At 38.1% G+C, this 17,194-nt stretch overlaps 1 long non-coding RNA gene across 1 annotated transcript in view; it reads left to right on the top strand.

Moving 5' to 3' along the window:
* The window catches only part of LOC120324135, a 137,919-nt gene that overhangs the window by 110,908 nt on the left and 9,817 nt on the right, over nt 1–17,194 (top strand). The window contains exon 2 of the long non-coding RNA XR_005565152.1: nt 5,758–5,833. This is a non-coding gene — a long non-coding RNA (uncharacterized LOC120324135). The remainder of the gene's footprint in view (nt 1–5,757; nt 5,834–17,194) is intronic.

Genomic DNA, 17,194 nt, shown 5'->3' with positions numbered 1-17,194 from the left:
GAATTAACAAACCAGGAGGAATTTGCTTGCAAATGAAATCTGTGGATAGTTGTGTTACCTCAGATCTGTCCGTAAGTATGACCTCATTTTCCACTTAATCTGACACGTTTTTGAGTGTTAAGTTTTAATGAAGCAAGTTATTTTGTGGCTGTTTTTTTCTTCTCCTAGTCATACAGATTAAAGTCTGCACCCTAACTAGTACATAGTTAAATCTTCAATAAAAAGCCTGTTAGGAATTTACCATACAATAATTGTCATACCAAGTTTAAAGTAAAATTTCAATTTAGGATTTTAAAAAAAACGGTTTAACAAATGAAAAATTACTGAAATTATTTAAAGAGAAATGTGGAAGAAAGTTAGGTTTCCATTTTCCCTTGCAGTCTGGCAGTCTTCACTGGCAGTCTGATTTTGCAGGTCACTCAAGCCCTAATACTGGAGAGCGTTTTGCTTCAAACTCTGTGAGTTTACGTTATGACCCTTTATCTCCCCTGCACCCCATGGAATGTATTTGCTGTAGGGGAGCACTTTTCTGAGGCCTCAGTATTTTGAAATTCAATGGGATTGGCCATGCTGTCTGTCTGTCTGCCAATCTCAGTCCGTCACGCTTTCTGTCAGCTTGCCCATTCATACTGAATTATATCTGCTTTCACATGAAGATTGAGTTAAACTGATTACAATCAATCATCTGTAACTGATGGCTAAGTTTGATTTGGCTGTTTCTGACAAAATGATCTCTTTAAATATGCCAAAGTTTTACTGTAAGCTTCAAGTGAATTATGGCTGCCTTTGTTTAAATACAGTTGTTAGTCCATTTGCTGTTCCAGCTGCTATTTAAGAAACACTTCTGTCGAGAGTTTGCAGTCCTGCAGGCAAAAGTGCGTTGTTCCTCTAACAATTTAGAGGGTGTTTGATGGAGCATTACATGACCAGCATTACAAGGAATATATAGCACTGTGAGAACTTAAGAGTGCTGTATGTGACCCATAGATATTATGGTAAAGTAGCAGCCCAAGTTCTGCTGGGGGATTTGGTAAGCAAATATCCCCTCTAATGAAATAGGATCATTTTTCATACCACTTTTCTTTCCCCTTTGGGACCTACTCAGACATCACACTGTCTCTAAATTATTAAATTAGGTCTTCCTTGATCATCCAAAGGTCATGGTGCCTAATGTGTGTTAATGTGATGGAAGTGTCAGACACAATTAATTTCAGTAGTAAAACATGGGTTTATAGCCCTAAATGCAATAAATTAAAGTGTACCGTGGACTGCTGTAGTCGGGGAAATTTCTGCACCATTAAGGCTTGATGAGGAAGTTCATGTCCTCTTTAGGTAGGAAGGGGGAGCACTGGGTAGAAGGTGGTATGATACGCTTCACCTGCATGATTGCTATTACTCCTCATTTGAGAGATTATACATCAAACAGACCTATAAATGCCACTTTCCCTCTCAGGCAAAGCCAGGCAGTAGAGTTTTACACTGTTTGCATGTTCTCTTTGCTGGTATCTTTATGCTGAGAACATTCCAAGGCACATTTTAAGCATCAAAACATCTTTAATCTTGACGCTAAGAAGAGTGCATGCTGTCAGAAACAGATCTGTTTCTATACAGCTTGCTACTGAATTTCAAACTTCTACTGTGAAAAATTCAGGTGTAAATAACTGTGCATGATAGAAGTGGATAACCCGGGGGGAGTAATAAAACTGACTAAATTGGTGTGCTCTGTAATCTGTCTAATGGAGCAAGATTTTACAATTAACTGTGAGTGTATTCATTTCCCGTCTGCAAGCAGGAGAAAAAACCCCATACACAGAAGAGAGATGGATCAATTTTAATTGAAACTTCTGGCAGCTCTGCTGTTGAAAGACAAAAAGCAATGTCTAACTGTGGTAAACATGATTGATAAATCAAAGACCCACCTGTACAAGCCCATTTACATTTGCAGTGTATCCTGAGTTGTTGAAAACTTGGAACAACTTTTACAGAAACAAATGCTTTCAGTAGCAAGGGAGTCAACAATTTTCCTCTATGAAAAGTGATCCTTCTGGGAAAAATATTGCCCTCCTAAGTGGCCATTCAGTGTTTTTAATAGTCCTGTATTATTCATGAGGAATCATCTCTCATGGGTTGCGGTTTCAAAATGGAAAAAGAGGCTTCCTCTTCCCTGAGAAGAAGGAAGAGACTGTGCAAATCTGTTTGTACATAAGAGAAGTTGGCCAAATTTGGATGTCTGGCTTTTTCTGACAGAGAAATTCTCTTTGGTTGAGTACAAAAATGGAAACCTTGAATCAAAACCTTCAAATCTGACAGAGTTTGTGAGGAACAAACTATTCTCACTGCAGCTTGATGGTTCTTATTTCAGTGTCATGCAGTTTTTCAGGGAAATCTGAAATATGATACAAATAATGGGAGGCATATTTAATTCTGAGGCAAAGATGACTAGAAAAAGTAGAGAACAGTAGACAAATCAGAAGAGTGAGACTGAAAAAGACTAAATACCTTAGTGGTCCCTTTGGGAGCAGGTAATCAAATGTATAAATAGAAACTCAGAGTGCTGATTAGGAGATGGAAGTGAAGAATTGATGGAAGGGAAGATAAAATTTAGGATGAGTATCAAATTGAACTTGACTGTAGAAGTCAATATTGCCATGAACAGCAGTGTTCTAGTATATAAACAGAAGAACTTGGTGTAGGAAGGCTGTTCCACAGTGATTAAAGTGCACTGGAAAACCTCTGCTTTGGTCTCTGCACTTTTAAAAATAAGGCAGGTGACTGCTTCACAACAAGGAAAATCAAACCTGAGAGATCTAATCCAAGTAAAAAAAGCCCTTTTCCTCTTACTTCTATAAAGAATGCCTGGCACACTACTGCCATCATATAAAGTTAGAAAACAAGACACCTGAAGTCAACTAGTAGTCTGAGTTCATGCTGTGTAAAAAAAAAGACAGTGTTTATTTTTTTTCATCCACAAAGGAATGAAGCTTCAGAAATGGTGAAGGAACCCAGTGCTTTTCTTGAAGCTTTAAGAATATTCAGTTCCAACTTTTAGCTTTTAGTTACAGTAAAAAAGCAGTCTGAATACAGAACAAAAAAAAGGTCGTGCTACACTGGCAACAAGGACAGTAACCAAGCCTTTCCAAAGCTATCAGTAACAGCAGATGTTGGAGGCAAATCTTGCCTAATATCAATCCATTCTTTGACAAAACCGGAATTTGCAAAGATTGAGTTTCTTTTCAAGGCATCTTAAACCGTTTGCTTACAGATGGGATATTTTTTATTAGGGAAAACCTTGACTCTGTATTTTGACTGAGAAATACAGAATGCTAGTCCTTGTAGGATATTTGTCTCCAAACGATCTGGTGGTAGATCTCACTAGATTGCTTCTGTTTTGTGGGTTTGGATTTTGTGGGATTTCTTCCTAATGTCGATACTAAATGTATTTTTGAAAAACAAAAATAAAAAGGCCTATGTAAAACACAGTATAGCCCTTAATCTACCAAAGTGCTTCAGCAACTAAGGATCTCATTGGTTTTAATATGATAATTTCAGGATTTCAAGATAAGTATGTGCACCAAGTGATTTGTGAAATCAAGGCCATGTTAGAGATGTTATCTGAACTGATTTATTGTTAGAGCCATTTAATTTCAGTGCTGTAGGGTGGTGGGTTTTGCCATAATTTTAGGGGTTTTGTTCTGTTTTTTTAATTTAAAACTGTGAAATGCCTAGTAAAGAAAGGATTACAAGCTACAGAGTAGAAAACATTATGATTGTGATCACCCTTTGTTTATGACAGGAGCAGTTATAGGCAGTCCTTGCATACTTCAGAGGATTTGATTTTGCTTTCCTATTGAGTCAGCACATATTCTCATCACCCCTGTTTTTCTAAGAAGAGAAATCAAGGCACACTGTGTGTAAACAACCTATCCACACCCTGTGGAATGACACTAGCAGGAGCAGGAATGCAGTCCACTGTTTGAATCCAACCTGCACACAACCAGCCCTGAAGCATCTCCAAAGTCTCAGTAGAAATGTCCTTTAAATAAACCTGGATTAACCAGTGCCAAAACAATTATAATGCTGTTATCTGCAGTTCCAGGAATGACTGTTGTTCCTCTGGGACTTAAAGATTGTGATTTTTACCAAGTAAGGTAGGAGATTACCTCAGCTCCAAACAACTGGATGAGTAGTCCATAAGAACAGAGACCTCCTGTTCAAAAATGCCCTATGCCACAAATCTACATTTTTAAGATCACTGTTATATTACTCTTTCCTCCCAGATATTTTCCCATAGTGTATTGAATAAAAAACATGAACATCCAAAAGCATTCTAACATGACTGTGGAAAAAGCCCCTGAGACAAAATTATATGCTGTATGTTAATGATACTGTGCACAGGAATCATCAACACCATCCTGTTTAGGAGATTGGCACTCACTTATAAAGTTCTTTACTGGTTAGTGTTTTGCATAATTTTACATGTACAACGTGAAATCTCTGCCCTGTTAACTCACACTGTAAAGTACCCCAATTGAGTCCCCTTTTCAATTCTAAGATCAAATTCCTGATGGTTTATGCCTTCTCATTGTGTTTTTGCTTTGAGCTGCTTGTTGCCTTCTCAGGAGACAAGAGTTTGTTAAATTTTCTTGTGGTATTTTTGAGCTTAATGTGCAGTTTCCATCCAGACCCACAGTTTCTAAGAGGCCAATGAAACCTAAAGGAAAAAATAAAGCTTACTGTCTGTAGGTTGAAAGGTTATCAAGCAGGAGTCCAGCATAACTGGAACATGTTAAGAAATTTAAAAATAAAAAAAGTTGACATCTGTTTGCCTGACCTCATTCTTGTAACTTCTTAAAAAATTGATCCCTTCATTTCTTTCAATGTAATGGGAACTATAAGGAAGAAAATTTGCTGTCTAATGATGGTTTTACTTACTCAGAGAAACTTTTCCTAGTAGAAGTTTACAAGGAAGTACACAGTACAAGTACTGAGTATTTCCAATCCCAGGCTGCAGACTGCCCCCAGGATGCTTAAAATTTGGCTAGGGTTTGTTGCAAGATTCAAAAAGAGCTTTTTAGGAAATCTATCCAGATTTCCTGAAAGATGCTCCCATGTCCATGTTACTATCTTGACTTCCATCTGTTTGTGATAAGAGTTGAATTCAGTCAGCCTCACTGACCTGGAGTTCATTAAGGTGAGGTTTGTTGGTTTGCCCTCTCTGTAACCAAATGGGATATTATTTTTGGTACCGGGTGACTTTAAACCTTGCTAGCTGTTCATATGGCACAACAGAATGAGTTATCTGTAGCCTTTCCATTTCTCTCACCCCAGTGTGTGCTGCAAAACAACAGTATTATTCTTTTTAATTCTTGTAAGAAATCAAGATTGCAAAGAGGAACTTAAGACTGCAAGGAAAAAAAAAGAACCGGAGGTTTAAATGAGGCACAGCAAGGATTTTAAGTCTGTTCCTCTTAGGTCTGTATTTTGGCATTCTGACTCTTGGCCAGCATATGTCCCTGTTCAGCAGAAGGATTCACTCAAGCAATCTGTGCTAAGACTTGTCAAAGTCTAAATTAAAATGCAGCTATCTTGTTTTTTTTTTTGTCCTAAGGTTTTAGAGCATGTTTCCTGACAGTAAACTAGAGGGCAACAGGGGGTGAAGCATTTGTTTTGGTGATAATTGAGAGCATTGATTACATATTTTACATCTTGGACATCTTTTCATCTGTGAATGAAAGTTTTATATCATTTTTGTCTTAGGAGAAAGAGAGGCTGGTGATAAGATGGCTTCCACAAAGGGAGAGACCCTCTAGCATAATTGTCTTTTGAGACAAATGTAAGTGTGCTTCTCTTTCTAATTAGTTGCATTTATGATCATGATTTGGTGTATGTCTCTTAATCCATGGAATCTCTGCAGAATGGTATCAGACTTTTGTCCCATGGCTCCTAGCTGCATTACATTTTATTACAATCACCTTCATTATGTGAAAACCTCTTAATTATGCTCGAAGTACTTTGAAGTTGAGAACAGTGCTGTAATGAGTCCAAATGTATATATGATATTTTCCCAAATGGCACAAAAAAAGGAAAAGTACGAGGCAGTGTAGGAACATATAGTGCTGTGTAACTTGAGGAGTTGAGTTATTTCAGGGAGCAGAACTGTTGACTGGAATTCAGATCTCATAAATTTGGCTCCCTGTGCTGCAGCTGACTAGTTGAGTGACCTTAGGGAGTGTGCTTATTCTTTTTATACATTTTCCCCTTTGACAGAATAAGAATAACGTGACCACAGAGAGGCACGGTGAGGATTAAATCATATTTTCACAAAGTGCTTGTGGATCCTCTAAGAAGGATGTGTATAAATGAGACTATTTATTATTTCAGCATTTTAATCTTTTGAAGGGCATATGTGTTGATAGATGCTGTCACCTTAGATGCATACAGGTGTAATAAAATTACAGATAACGTTTTCCTAAATAGAAATATTATTGACATTGTGAATCTGCAGTTCTAGGGAATTGGGCAAAATTTAGAGTTGCAGGTGTAGTGATAGTTATCACAGAAGTGTGAATCTCAAATATTGTCCCTGAGGAGAGATTCACAGGGTCTTCCAAGACTTTTAGGAATGAATATGGCAAGCTGGTTTGCTTTGTTCGCTAGGGTTCTTACATTTATTCTTTGATCTTTTAAAATACAAGGATTGGTATTTTAGTCTTAAATGCTCTTTGGATTACATTTTGTTTTTTAGCTTTAAAAGTAATTAATTGAATGAAAGCTTGTGTTTGTGTTCTGTTGGGGCAGAGCAGGCGAGAGACAGAAACTGAATGCTAAAAGCTGTTTTCAAGATGTACTTGTGAGATGCTACAAAGCTGACCATTACAAAAATCCTCATATTAGCTTAGCAAGAAGTGCTCCCTGTTGTTCAGAAAATTGCAACTTTTTAAAAGCACTCTGGCCTCAGAAAGCAACCATAATAGCCAATACTGACAGATGGTACTGAAGACAGGCAGGGAACCAACATGGTTTTGATAGTTTACTCCCATTACAAGCTCTCTCAGTGCATGTCTCGTGGGTTAATTGCTTGAGCTCTCACAGAAGGAATCCTGGCTTGTGGTGCAGCAGCTTGTCGCAAGATGTGGTAAGAAATCACACAGGATTCTGAGCCCGGAGCCTATGAATGTGTGTCACCCTGGTAACCGTTTGCACCTGCAAGCGTGAGTCATAAGAGCTGAGGAACTGCAGGGTGGATTTTTTTGTAGTCTTCTGAGCATCAGAAACTCTTCACAGACAAAGCCACGTAGACTAGAAAGGAGCTCTATTTTGACATTCCATTTGCTTGGTGGGCGTGACCAAGGGCACCTACTTTGGTTGTCTCTGTTCCACTGTGGGGTGCAAGTACACTGACTAAGGGTCTGCCTCCTTCGTCTGCCTTACACTGTTGTAGGTGGTGATCATTGTGTCTGTACTTGATATGTAGGCAAACAAGGCAGAATTTGTCAGTAACAGCAGCATTTCATTTTTTAGGATTGTCAGACACTTGTTAAAAAAAAACGTAAAGACCCTTATTGTAGTCTAAGAAAGTCACCAGTCAAAAATAAAGAATATCTTAAAATTCAGAGCCAGTACCGGCTACATACTGATAAACTGGTGTTTTATTCTGCAGATATCTTTCTAATAAGAATGGTATTTATCCTCTTAGAAAACCCATTTGATTTGAGGAGCAGGCACTTATAAATTGGATAGCTTCAGTGACTTTAGAGGGGAACTGACAATTAACACCAGCTGAGGATTTGTTCTTGAAAGTTTTACCAAGGAGATATTGCAGTCTTGTAGCACCTTTCATTCCCGTGTCTCACAGTGATTTGCAAACATTAATTAAGTCTCATAGCACCCCTCTGATGTGTGTAAGTGTTGTTAGTCTTAGAGATTTAGAGACGTGTGAAATATTCATGACAAAATTGGAGGCATTCAAAGTTTACCCCCGTCACAAACTCAAGGATATTAAGTTATTTGAGGTTATCTGCATCAGAGAACTTGTCTTTTTCCTCTCATTGCATATATCTGTTCACAGCCAAAATATCTATAATGCTAGTGTGTAGCCTTCTTGTTATTGTTCAAATTTTCATCGGGGTGACTGCTTTTCTTTCACGTAGCTGTGTTTTATTTCTTTGCACCTCCTAATTAACCAAATCTAAATAGTTGCCCGCAGTAAAAGGAAATCAGATGAGTGACAGCTTGTCTACTCAAGAAAGCTGCATCTTCGGGTAGAATTTATCTGGGCAGGTTTATAGTGAAAGTGTAGTGGGAGAAGGAAGTTGTAAAGTAGGAGAACTTACTATCGTTTGATTCCACCATAACTATAAAGGAATATTTTCCTCTTTATACCACTGTGGGTGTGTCTGAGTTAGTGGTTCAGATGAATATTGGGCTTCTGAAGTCAATCTCCACTCCCCATACTTTAATTCATATCACAGAGAAGTCATAAACTGATGAACTGTATTTCTTTGGGAGGAAACTGAACTAGAAGATGTCCCCCAGCCACAAGTGGGCCATAAGTTCATGGGACCATGAGACCCAGAAGGAGATGTTTTGTTTCCCAGATTCACTCCTCTTGTTCTGTGCTAATGGGTACCTACTCCATAGTCCCAAATATTTCCTCTCTAACAAACTTTGTCTCTCCCTGATATTTATGAGGATGACCAGAGTTAAAAGAACCAGTACAGCTCTTCTTTTAGGTCTCCTTCACCCTACATGGTATGGAGGGGATGTCAGAGTGAGTCGAGCGACCCCGTTTATTTTCTGCACTATGCTTTTTTGTTTCAGCTTATGTAGGAGTCTGATTTGTTTACTCTCTGTACCATTTAAGCTTTGTTTGTTTTGTTTAGTAAGTAATTTTATTTTCCTTAAAACTAGTTTGCATGTTGTTGTGTAGCTCTATAATAGTTTGGGCTTTGCTGATCTAACCATGCTATGGTTAAGCTGCACGTTTTCTAGATTGTTGGTGCTCTCTGATTTGATACAGTTTTTCGGCATAATTGAGCATAATTGAGCAAGCAGCAGGAAGGGGAAGTAATGGCTACTGAGAAGAAGGTTTTGTTGGAGTATTAGGACTGCTCACATTATCCACTGGACTGTGATCTCACAAGTATAGAGCAAAGAGGACTACAGTGAAACTAATATACAAGATACTGAATGATTCATTGCTTCCTATGTCTGCTATAACCCATATAATTTATCACAACTGTCTCTGTGAACTTTGTTCACTGTATTAGAGTCACAAAGCCCTAAACCTTCAATTTCAGAAAGCAGGTGAAGTGGTGTGTTGAAGTACTTTGGGGGCTTTTCTTTAGGAATGGCTGACTTTCCTAATGAAAATTGTTTAAGAAAAAATTCCTATTCCTATTTTCAGGACATTTTGCACTACATAAGCATTTTAAGATAGGTAATGTCCCTTAATATGCTGTCTTATTCAATTGGTTTGATGAAGCTCCAAAGGTGGAAGATTGAATTAGTATGCAGAACACTGAAACAAAACTCCAAACAACCAGAAAAAAGTACAGTATTTTAGTAGTCTGTCCTGCTGTGTAGCTCAGTGTCAAAAAAAACCCTCCCTGCCCACACACGCACATCACAAAGTAAGTAGTTTGATTGTTATTTCCATTTGATTATGGTTAATGGTTTGTGATAATGAAATTTCATATCATCAGGCAGATTTACCATATCTGTGGATGGCAGAGGAGAAAAGGAGGCTTTCTAGCCTTGTGAACATATGTGACTGTGCTGGTTGTTAATCCTTTTTTTGTTTAGATGTCCACTGCATGGAATTTGATGGGTTAGCAGAATTTGGGAGACATTTTTTTCTCTTTGATAATTTACCAGTGACATTTTCCCAAAATACTAATACTCTGCATCTGCCAAAAAAATGCAATACATAATTATTCAGTGGTAAAAATAATTTTTAAAAAATCATATTATCTTTTACTTCTTATTAATAGAGTGATAGTGGTACTGAACTACTACTCATGAAAGATTACAAACAGCCTGCTGGAAATCAATTGCAGATTTCCTTGATCAGAAAATTATACACTGGCTGAAGGTGTATTTGAGCCATGAATGGTCACACTCTGCAGTTCTAGTGCTGGAGTTGAGCTCAGAGTGTTTTCTACCAGGTACTTTGGGATTCTGTTTTGGACCTGTCTGTCTCTGTAAGGGACTGTATAATGATGGCTGAGCACCATTTTCCCATCTTGGAACTGTCAGGTAATTCTGCTGAGAAGGATATATGGGAAATTACATCAGTTCATATTATAAGCCTAGGGACATTCTGCAGAAATGTTCTGCTGAGTCACCCTGGTAACCAGCCCAAATGCAAATCACAGTTCTGCAAAGGAAAATAAAAGTCAGGACAGAAGGGCAGGTGGTTCTCTGGCAAGAAGGAAAACCAACCTATCAAACCCAACAGGCTACAGTGGCACTTTGAGTGCAGCTTTGGGACAAGGAGGAGCAAAATGGGGTGTTCTGCAACTGAATTTTTTGGAAGAGAAAGATGAAACAAGCTTAGATGCAACCTTTCAGCTCCCTGATACATTGAAGAGGCTGTCACCTATGCAAATATTAGTCAGAGAAGAGAAAACTGAGTATATTTTGTAGCTGTTGATTTTAAATGACAAAAACAAGGAAAATTTTAATTTCTAGGTCCACATGGTAGGCATAATGTTGTGTTGAACCATAATCATTAATTTGAAGAAGAGCATTGTGTTTGGATCTAATCTAGTTAGGATCAGTTCCCTTTTTAGCTACCACTGTATTTTAAAAAGGCAATTTTTCAACTCTTTGGTAATGTAATTTGTCACCTACATCCATGGCCCTGACAAGACACTGGCTCTTGTGTTATGCATAGTAATTACTGCTGCTCTCTTTGAATTTACTCTCTGTGTTCTTTCCACAGCTGGGCTACTTCTGCTCCCAGATTTGCTTTTCTAGCCAGGGTATTATAATGAAACACAAATGTCATAATTTTTCTTCACATATAATATATACAGTCTCTGATTCTCCTTTTTATAAAATGAAGCGTATAGAGACTTGGTATAAAGTGTGTCCTATCCTCAAAATGGAAAAGGTACATTTGATGTATTAACTGGGTAAAGGAATGGCATGTGACAGGGTAATTCATTAGGGATCAGGTACAAAAAATGGCAGTTGGGTCTCTGATTAAAAGCTACTTACCTACCAGTGACTGCTCAATGCATAATTAAGACAGATTCTTTACAGACTTCAGTTTATGCAGAATGATTACAAATACTTGGTGTTTGAGAAGTTCGGATTCTTTAGCTCTTTCAAGAAGAAAAGGCATAGCACTAACATAATTTAGACACAGAGTTCTAAGCTCAGTTTCTCAACCTGAGAATCTCAGTCTAATAAATTATCCAAATTTCAATATTTACCAACTATAATTTATAGTTACAATTAAATTTGAGAGGTTTGAAAATTAAAACAAAATTCAGTTTTGATACATTAGTAACTTAAAAGCAATCAACCAGAGTAACTGTAGAATATTAGCTATCCTTATGGTTAATGTTATCATAAATCTATAGGATTTATCAGTATGCTACTTTTAGAGCATCTTTGTCTCATTGCCACCCAGGCAAATTCATGTTGCAGAAATTTCATTGGAAAACAATACTCATACAAAATACTACATACAATTAGTTATACACAGGAGAATTCTTAATCTGAATGTTTCTATTACTTTTAAAAACCCTGAGAAATCCTGTGTGGATTCTTACATCTTTTAGAATCGAATGCATAGTTCTGGATCCCATGGATGATGAATAATTAAAATTCTTTTGAATCTTTACTATCTCAGATGTTCATAGAGACAATTTACAACATCTTTGCTTATTGCTGAAAGTGAAGTTCTCATGTTAGTGCAGCAGAGATGCAGAAATAATTGCAGCCTCATCATGAATATGAACATCCAGCTGGGATTTAAATCCCAGTGATGGAGCGGAAAGGGTAATGTATTAAAGCTGAATTCTCATTAGTGAACTGAACTTTCACATTGTGGTAGGTGCAAAATGTCTATTCTAGTTGGAAGTTAAAGGAGCAAGAGTAAAAGAAAATAAGCAAAGCTTCTGAGAATGTGGCCTTGAAAATTGTGAATGTGTTTGCTCAGGAAGATATTTTTAATGAAGCACCTAATACACTAATCATTTTCCTGCAGCTCGGATAATCAAGCTTAGAACTACTTTGCTGTTATCTCCTCCTCTTGAATTTGATGGCATAGATACATATGTTGGCCTGGAGACAGTTCTGTTCTGTGGCACCTTTTAGTTTTCTGACATTTATTACCTCTGTGCTGCAACAGAACAATTGTACCTAAAGTTTGCATAACAGAATTTTGTCTAAGCAGGCATTTGGCTTAAATTTCTTCTACCAGATGAGTTTACAGAGCTGTAACCACAAATATTTTCTGAATTACAATGCAAAAAATTAATATATTTCCATGAGGTAAGTGTATGTGTATATGCCAGCCTACACTGTATATTGTGAATGGGGAAGGTTTTGAGGACCACCACCTTTATCAGTGTATTCACTCCATTTGTCTGTGTTGTCATCTGGAACTGCTGACTTCTGTGAACTTGGTTTTAAATAATTGCTCTCTTGATAGCTACAGGCATTGCTCATTGTCTGACAAGGCAGTCAACACTGACAGCTAGGCCATCTAAAGGAAGAAGAAGCAAAACAAGAAAAGTTGCAGACTCTGGGAAGTTTGTCCTGTATGCAGATCAGCTCAGGAAATATGTACAGTCACAGGTAGAAAACAAGATATTTGGTCCTCTGAGCATATTAACTGCATTGGAGGTTTCACATGTAGAAAGAACGTTCCTGAAGTAGTTTTAGGAAAACTTTACATTTGGTACAATTTTGCTCTAGTGAGATAAGCTTTGTGAGTTTTTTTTTAAGCAACAAAACCCCCTCACTAATGAAAGGACATTGACAAAACTGCTGCTGCTACATCTCTTAGTACCTATGAATTTCATCAGGAATGTGTGTTCCAGCCAGCCCTTCCTCGCATTCAGTTTTTCAGTTTACTTCTGTTACCTTGTGCAACCTTGATTTCTGCAGAGCAAAACTCATCTGGAGTCAATATGAAGACATTTGACTCCTAAGATCTTTTATTCAGCACTTTCTGACCCTAGATCAAGTATCATTTTAAATTAATGATATTTAAAATACTAAAGCCACAGGCTGGAGGAAGAAATGACCTTGTGGAGGTTCTTATGATAATTCTTCTGTGTTATCTTCAGAAGTAACCATGAATGCAAATGATCTTCTAGCATATGTAGAGAGTATGGGTATAATTTTGTAAGCCAATAGCTACTAATCCAAATTGAGCATGGTTTACTATGCTGATATCTCCCCTGGGAAAAAGAAGGAATCCAAACATCTATGACTGAAATAACAAATCTGGGAACATAGGTGAGAACTGATATCTGCACATCGATTGAAGTGTACGGTCTAGTGCTGGTCTGTTTGACAGATGGTTAATAGTGGCTTTTAAGAACAAGTGGGGGAAAAAAACAAACCTCATGTATCTCATCTGTCACAATGTTAATTCATCTGCTACATGCAACTCTTCAAAGTGGGAAGCCTTTTCTCGAGATCTATGCAGAGGGCAGTGTTACCCACAGAGATGGTGCAGGCAAAGTACTAACAGAATTCAACTCTTTTAATCTTTGAAGACTGCTGCTAAAAAGATTCTGTTATCAAATTGCCTTTCTACACCTGGAGACAGTGGAAACTTTAAGGATTTATGCTGCTGTAAAATGAAACTCCTGTTGGAGTTAATTTCCTTGTGGCTACGACTGTGAAGTAACATTTGGTTTCCCATTTTTCCAGAACGGACATCCTTGTCCTACAGGAAGGAAGTTGAGTAATTCAGGTGGATATACTCTTTTGTTCAATGAATAATCAATTAGCAATCTATAAACCAGGCTGTGACCACTTGTACCATTGTCTTTCATGTGTATTGTCAAATAAAAATACCGATTGATATCTGAGGATTTTACAGCACGCCTTGTGAAAGTAGTCTTGAATTGGTAGGCACTGTTATTTTCACTGTCTTGTAGAATTACAAATGAAGATATAATTGATGCTCTACAGCATTACTGAAAACTGCTGATAATTAATTTTTTAAATCCTGCATACCTAATGTATTGCACCTCATATCTGGTATAATAAGTTGTTAGGAAAAGGAAGAGTATCATCTTCATTTAAGAAGGAATTTATATTGGATGCCAGTTTGGCAAAATACCTAAGAATTATAATGGACTTGACAGCTGTATCTAGTGTCATCTTTGGTAGGTCACATCACAGGGGAAAGAAATCAATATATTTTTATGGGGAATTTGCACCTCTGAACAAAATTTTGATTGTGGCTAAGGTGACACAAAATTAGTTAAATGGATTTGCTGTGGATTTTATCAGTGTGAACAAGACAAAATCTGGCCCATAGCCCAACAAATGTTCCAGAACTCCTTGCTTCCTATCAGATGTGATCCTGTTTTCACTGGTTTTGATTAATGTATTCAATGGTAAACTTCCCTCTTCAGAGATATCTTTTTTGAACTCTCCTTTATGAAGTGCAAAGGCATTCTCCCTGCCTCTTTATCCAGGTCCCACTCATAGTGTGTAAAATTATGACATTTTATTCTTTATGTAAATCTATTGTAGGGCAGTAAAGCAAATAAAAGGTAATGAGAAGATTAGCTTTGATGGTACTGTAGAAGGAATAAAGTGAAATAAGTGACAGCCAATAGTGCTGTTCTATTTTATCTTTTTGAACACATTTTACATTTCATTCTAGTGCTCCACATTAATTCACATATAACATGCCTATTGATAACAGGTTGGTTTAAAACTCATTAAAAGTTATGGAAAAATGAGATTTGCAATGGAAAAAAAAAGGCTTTGAAACTTTGTCTGCATTTCCTCCTTCCTCCTTTTTCCAACCCTCAATTTACACAGCGAAAGGCTAACGTGGTAGATGTCAATCAGACTTCTGTTGCATTACTTGTCAGTATTTCTCAAAAACCCTCCTGTGAAGGAAGCAGGCCTAGGATCCAGGCCTGCCAACTCGCAAAGGCTGTGAGCCTAAGGCAGTCCTAGCTGCCACTACTGAGAAATGGGACCATGCACAAGTGTTTCAGCATGATAGAGAGGCCTCATGGTCCAGTGATTCTTATTTCTGAGCATGTGAGACCTTGGGGTTTGTTGGAGGTGCCAGGCTGAGAGCCCTGGAGGGAGTGACTGTCAGCTGGAGCACAGAGCCAGCACCTGCTCTGTTCCTCCACTGCAGCTCGCCCAAGTGCCCGAAGCACCCTTGTGCATTTGTAGAAATGTAGCTTTTTTTCCTCCTGCTCACGTAGTTCTTGGCTGCATTCCTAATTCTGCCCGGGAGGAGGCATATGAGTAGTAGTTGTTAAAAATTTGGGGATATGGATACCTGCCCATTTGAAACTGGGGGCAAAGAGCGTGTATAAACCATCAGGTACATTAGTCATGCCTAAGTATCTAATAGCCTTTTCCTTGCAGCTGCTCTCCCATAAATCTCTCATTTTTCATTGTGTTATTTAAACTCTAGTATATGTATTTATGCTATAGTATGAAACTGTTTTGTTGAAACCTCTATAACTCTGAATGTACTGTAATCTCTTTAACCTGTTTGCCTTATCCTATCTATTACATTTATTTATGGGTTTTCTGTGATACAGTATGAACCAATTGTTGACACAGGAACTGCTGCAGTGGTGAACAAGCAGCTGTGTAGCTGCCAGTACACCATCCCAGAGCAGAGGGACAGCACAGAGAGTTCAGTGAGGGACAAGGGTCATGCTGTCCCTGCAGCTGTGACATCAGTTTTCTAGCTACACCATGTTTTTGGGGCTAATCTTTGCTGCATGCTTTCTGGAGATCAGAGCATTAGATGTTATCAGCTGGCTGCAAAAAATAAATGTTTTGCTTTTGAAATTACTAGATAGAAAGTTGTTAGCTCTTTGCTGACAGCAAAGGTGATTTGAGCATGTTGTCTGCAGACTAATGGGCACAGCACTCTGGGACCTTGCAATAGGTCAGCTGTAAAAAGTCAGGCTTATTAAGGAGCACAGAGAACTGCATTTCTCTCACGCTTGGAATCCAGCTATTGACATCAGTGTTTCATTGAATCACGAAGCAAGCTAGTCCTGGACTGCTGGCATTTAACTAGGTAAACATCTTCCATGGGCTGAGGGAGGAGAGGTCAATGTATTATGAATGTTTCCTCCTCTTCCTGGGAAACCATTTTCTGTATTACCTGTGGAATTCTCATCCCTTTCTTCTCCACTTCTGTAATTTGGTGTGATCACAGCTCCCTCAGTGCTCCTGCGTCTACAGTTTGATGTGACCTGCTGAAGGAGCTGGTAGGGCGGGGACTTTGCTGCAATAGTATAGGCTGGAAGTTCAGATGGAGACTCTAATTCCGAAATCCACCTGTGTCATTTCCTTGACTTGCTATCTGGAAGAAACGATTCCTCACCACTTTGAAGAGGTGGCTCCCCTTTTCACTTCATTTTCCTCCGTAGCCTGCTGATCTCAGTCAAGAAATAAAGCAACTCCTAATCTCTTTACTGTCCTCTAGCAGTCCATAGTGGCCAGAGTGAAGGCAGAAATTATTTAAGGAGAGAACAAACCTGGGAAGGATAGGAATGCCTTTTACAGGGGGTGGGGAAGGGAAGGACAAAAATCTTTTTCTGTTAGTGGTGATTCAACTTATGCAAGGGTTTCAAGGCAACTCTTTGGCACACGCCTGTTCTACTTGGTTAAGTTGCAGTTTTTATCACAGCGTCCCCATTTTTGTGGTTTTTAAACAATTTAGATACAACCAGTTATAACACCTACTTCTCTTCATTTTTTGGCTTCCAACTGAGAAATTGTCAAATTAAAATTATTTCTTGGTGGTTGATATTTTAAAAATTATTTTTAGCGAAAACAAAGGGCTCTTTCAGAACTGTAATGAAAAAGTCAAACTAGCTGTGGGGAAAAAAAAGCTAATTACACAGGTAGGACTAAAACAAGCACTGCAGTACAAGTTGAATTTATCAGTCCTAGAAAGTAGGGGTTGTGAACCAAAGTTAATGAAAGGTCAAGGCCAGTGATA

This window comes from Pipra filicauda, unplaced genomic scaffold (assembly GCF_003945595.2).
Source record: "Pipra filicauda isolate LSUMZ 115617 unplaced genomic scaffold, ASM394559v2 scaffold430_size1018388_pilon, whole genome shotgun sequence".
Lineage (NCBI taxonomy): Eukaryota > Metazoa > Chordata > Aves > Passeriformes > Pipridae > Pipra > Pipra filicauda.
This window is presented reverse-complemented; position numbering and strand designations above follow the sequence as displayed.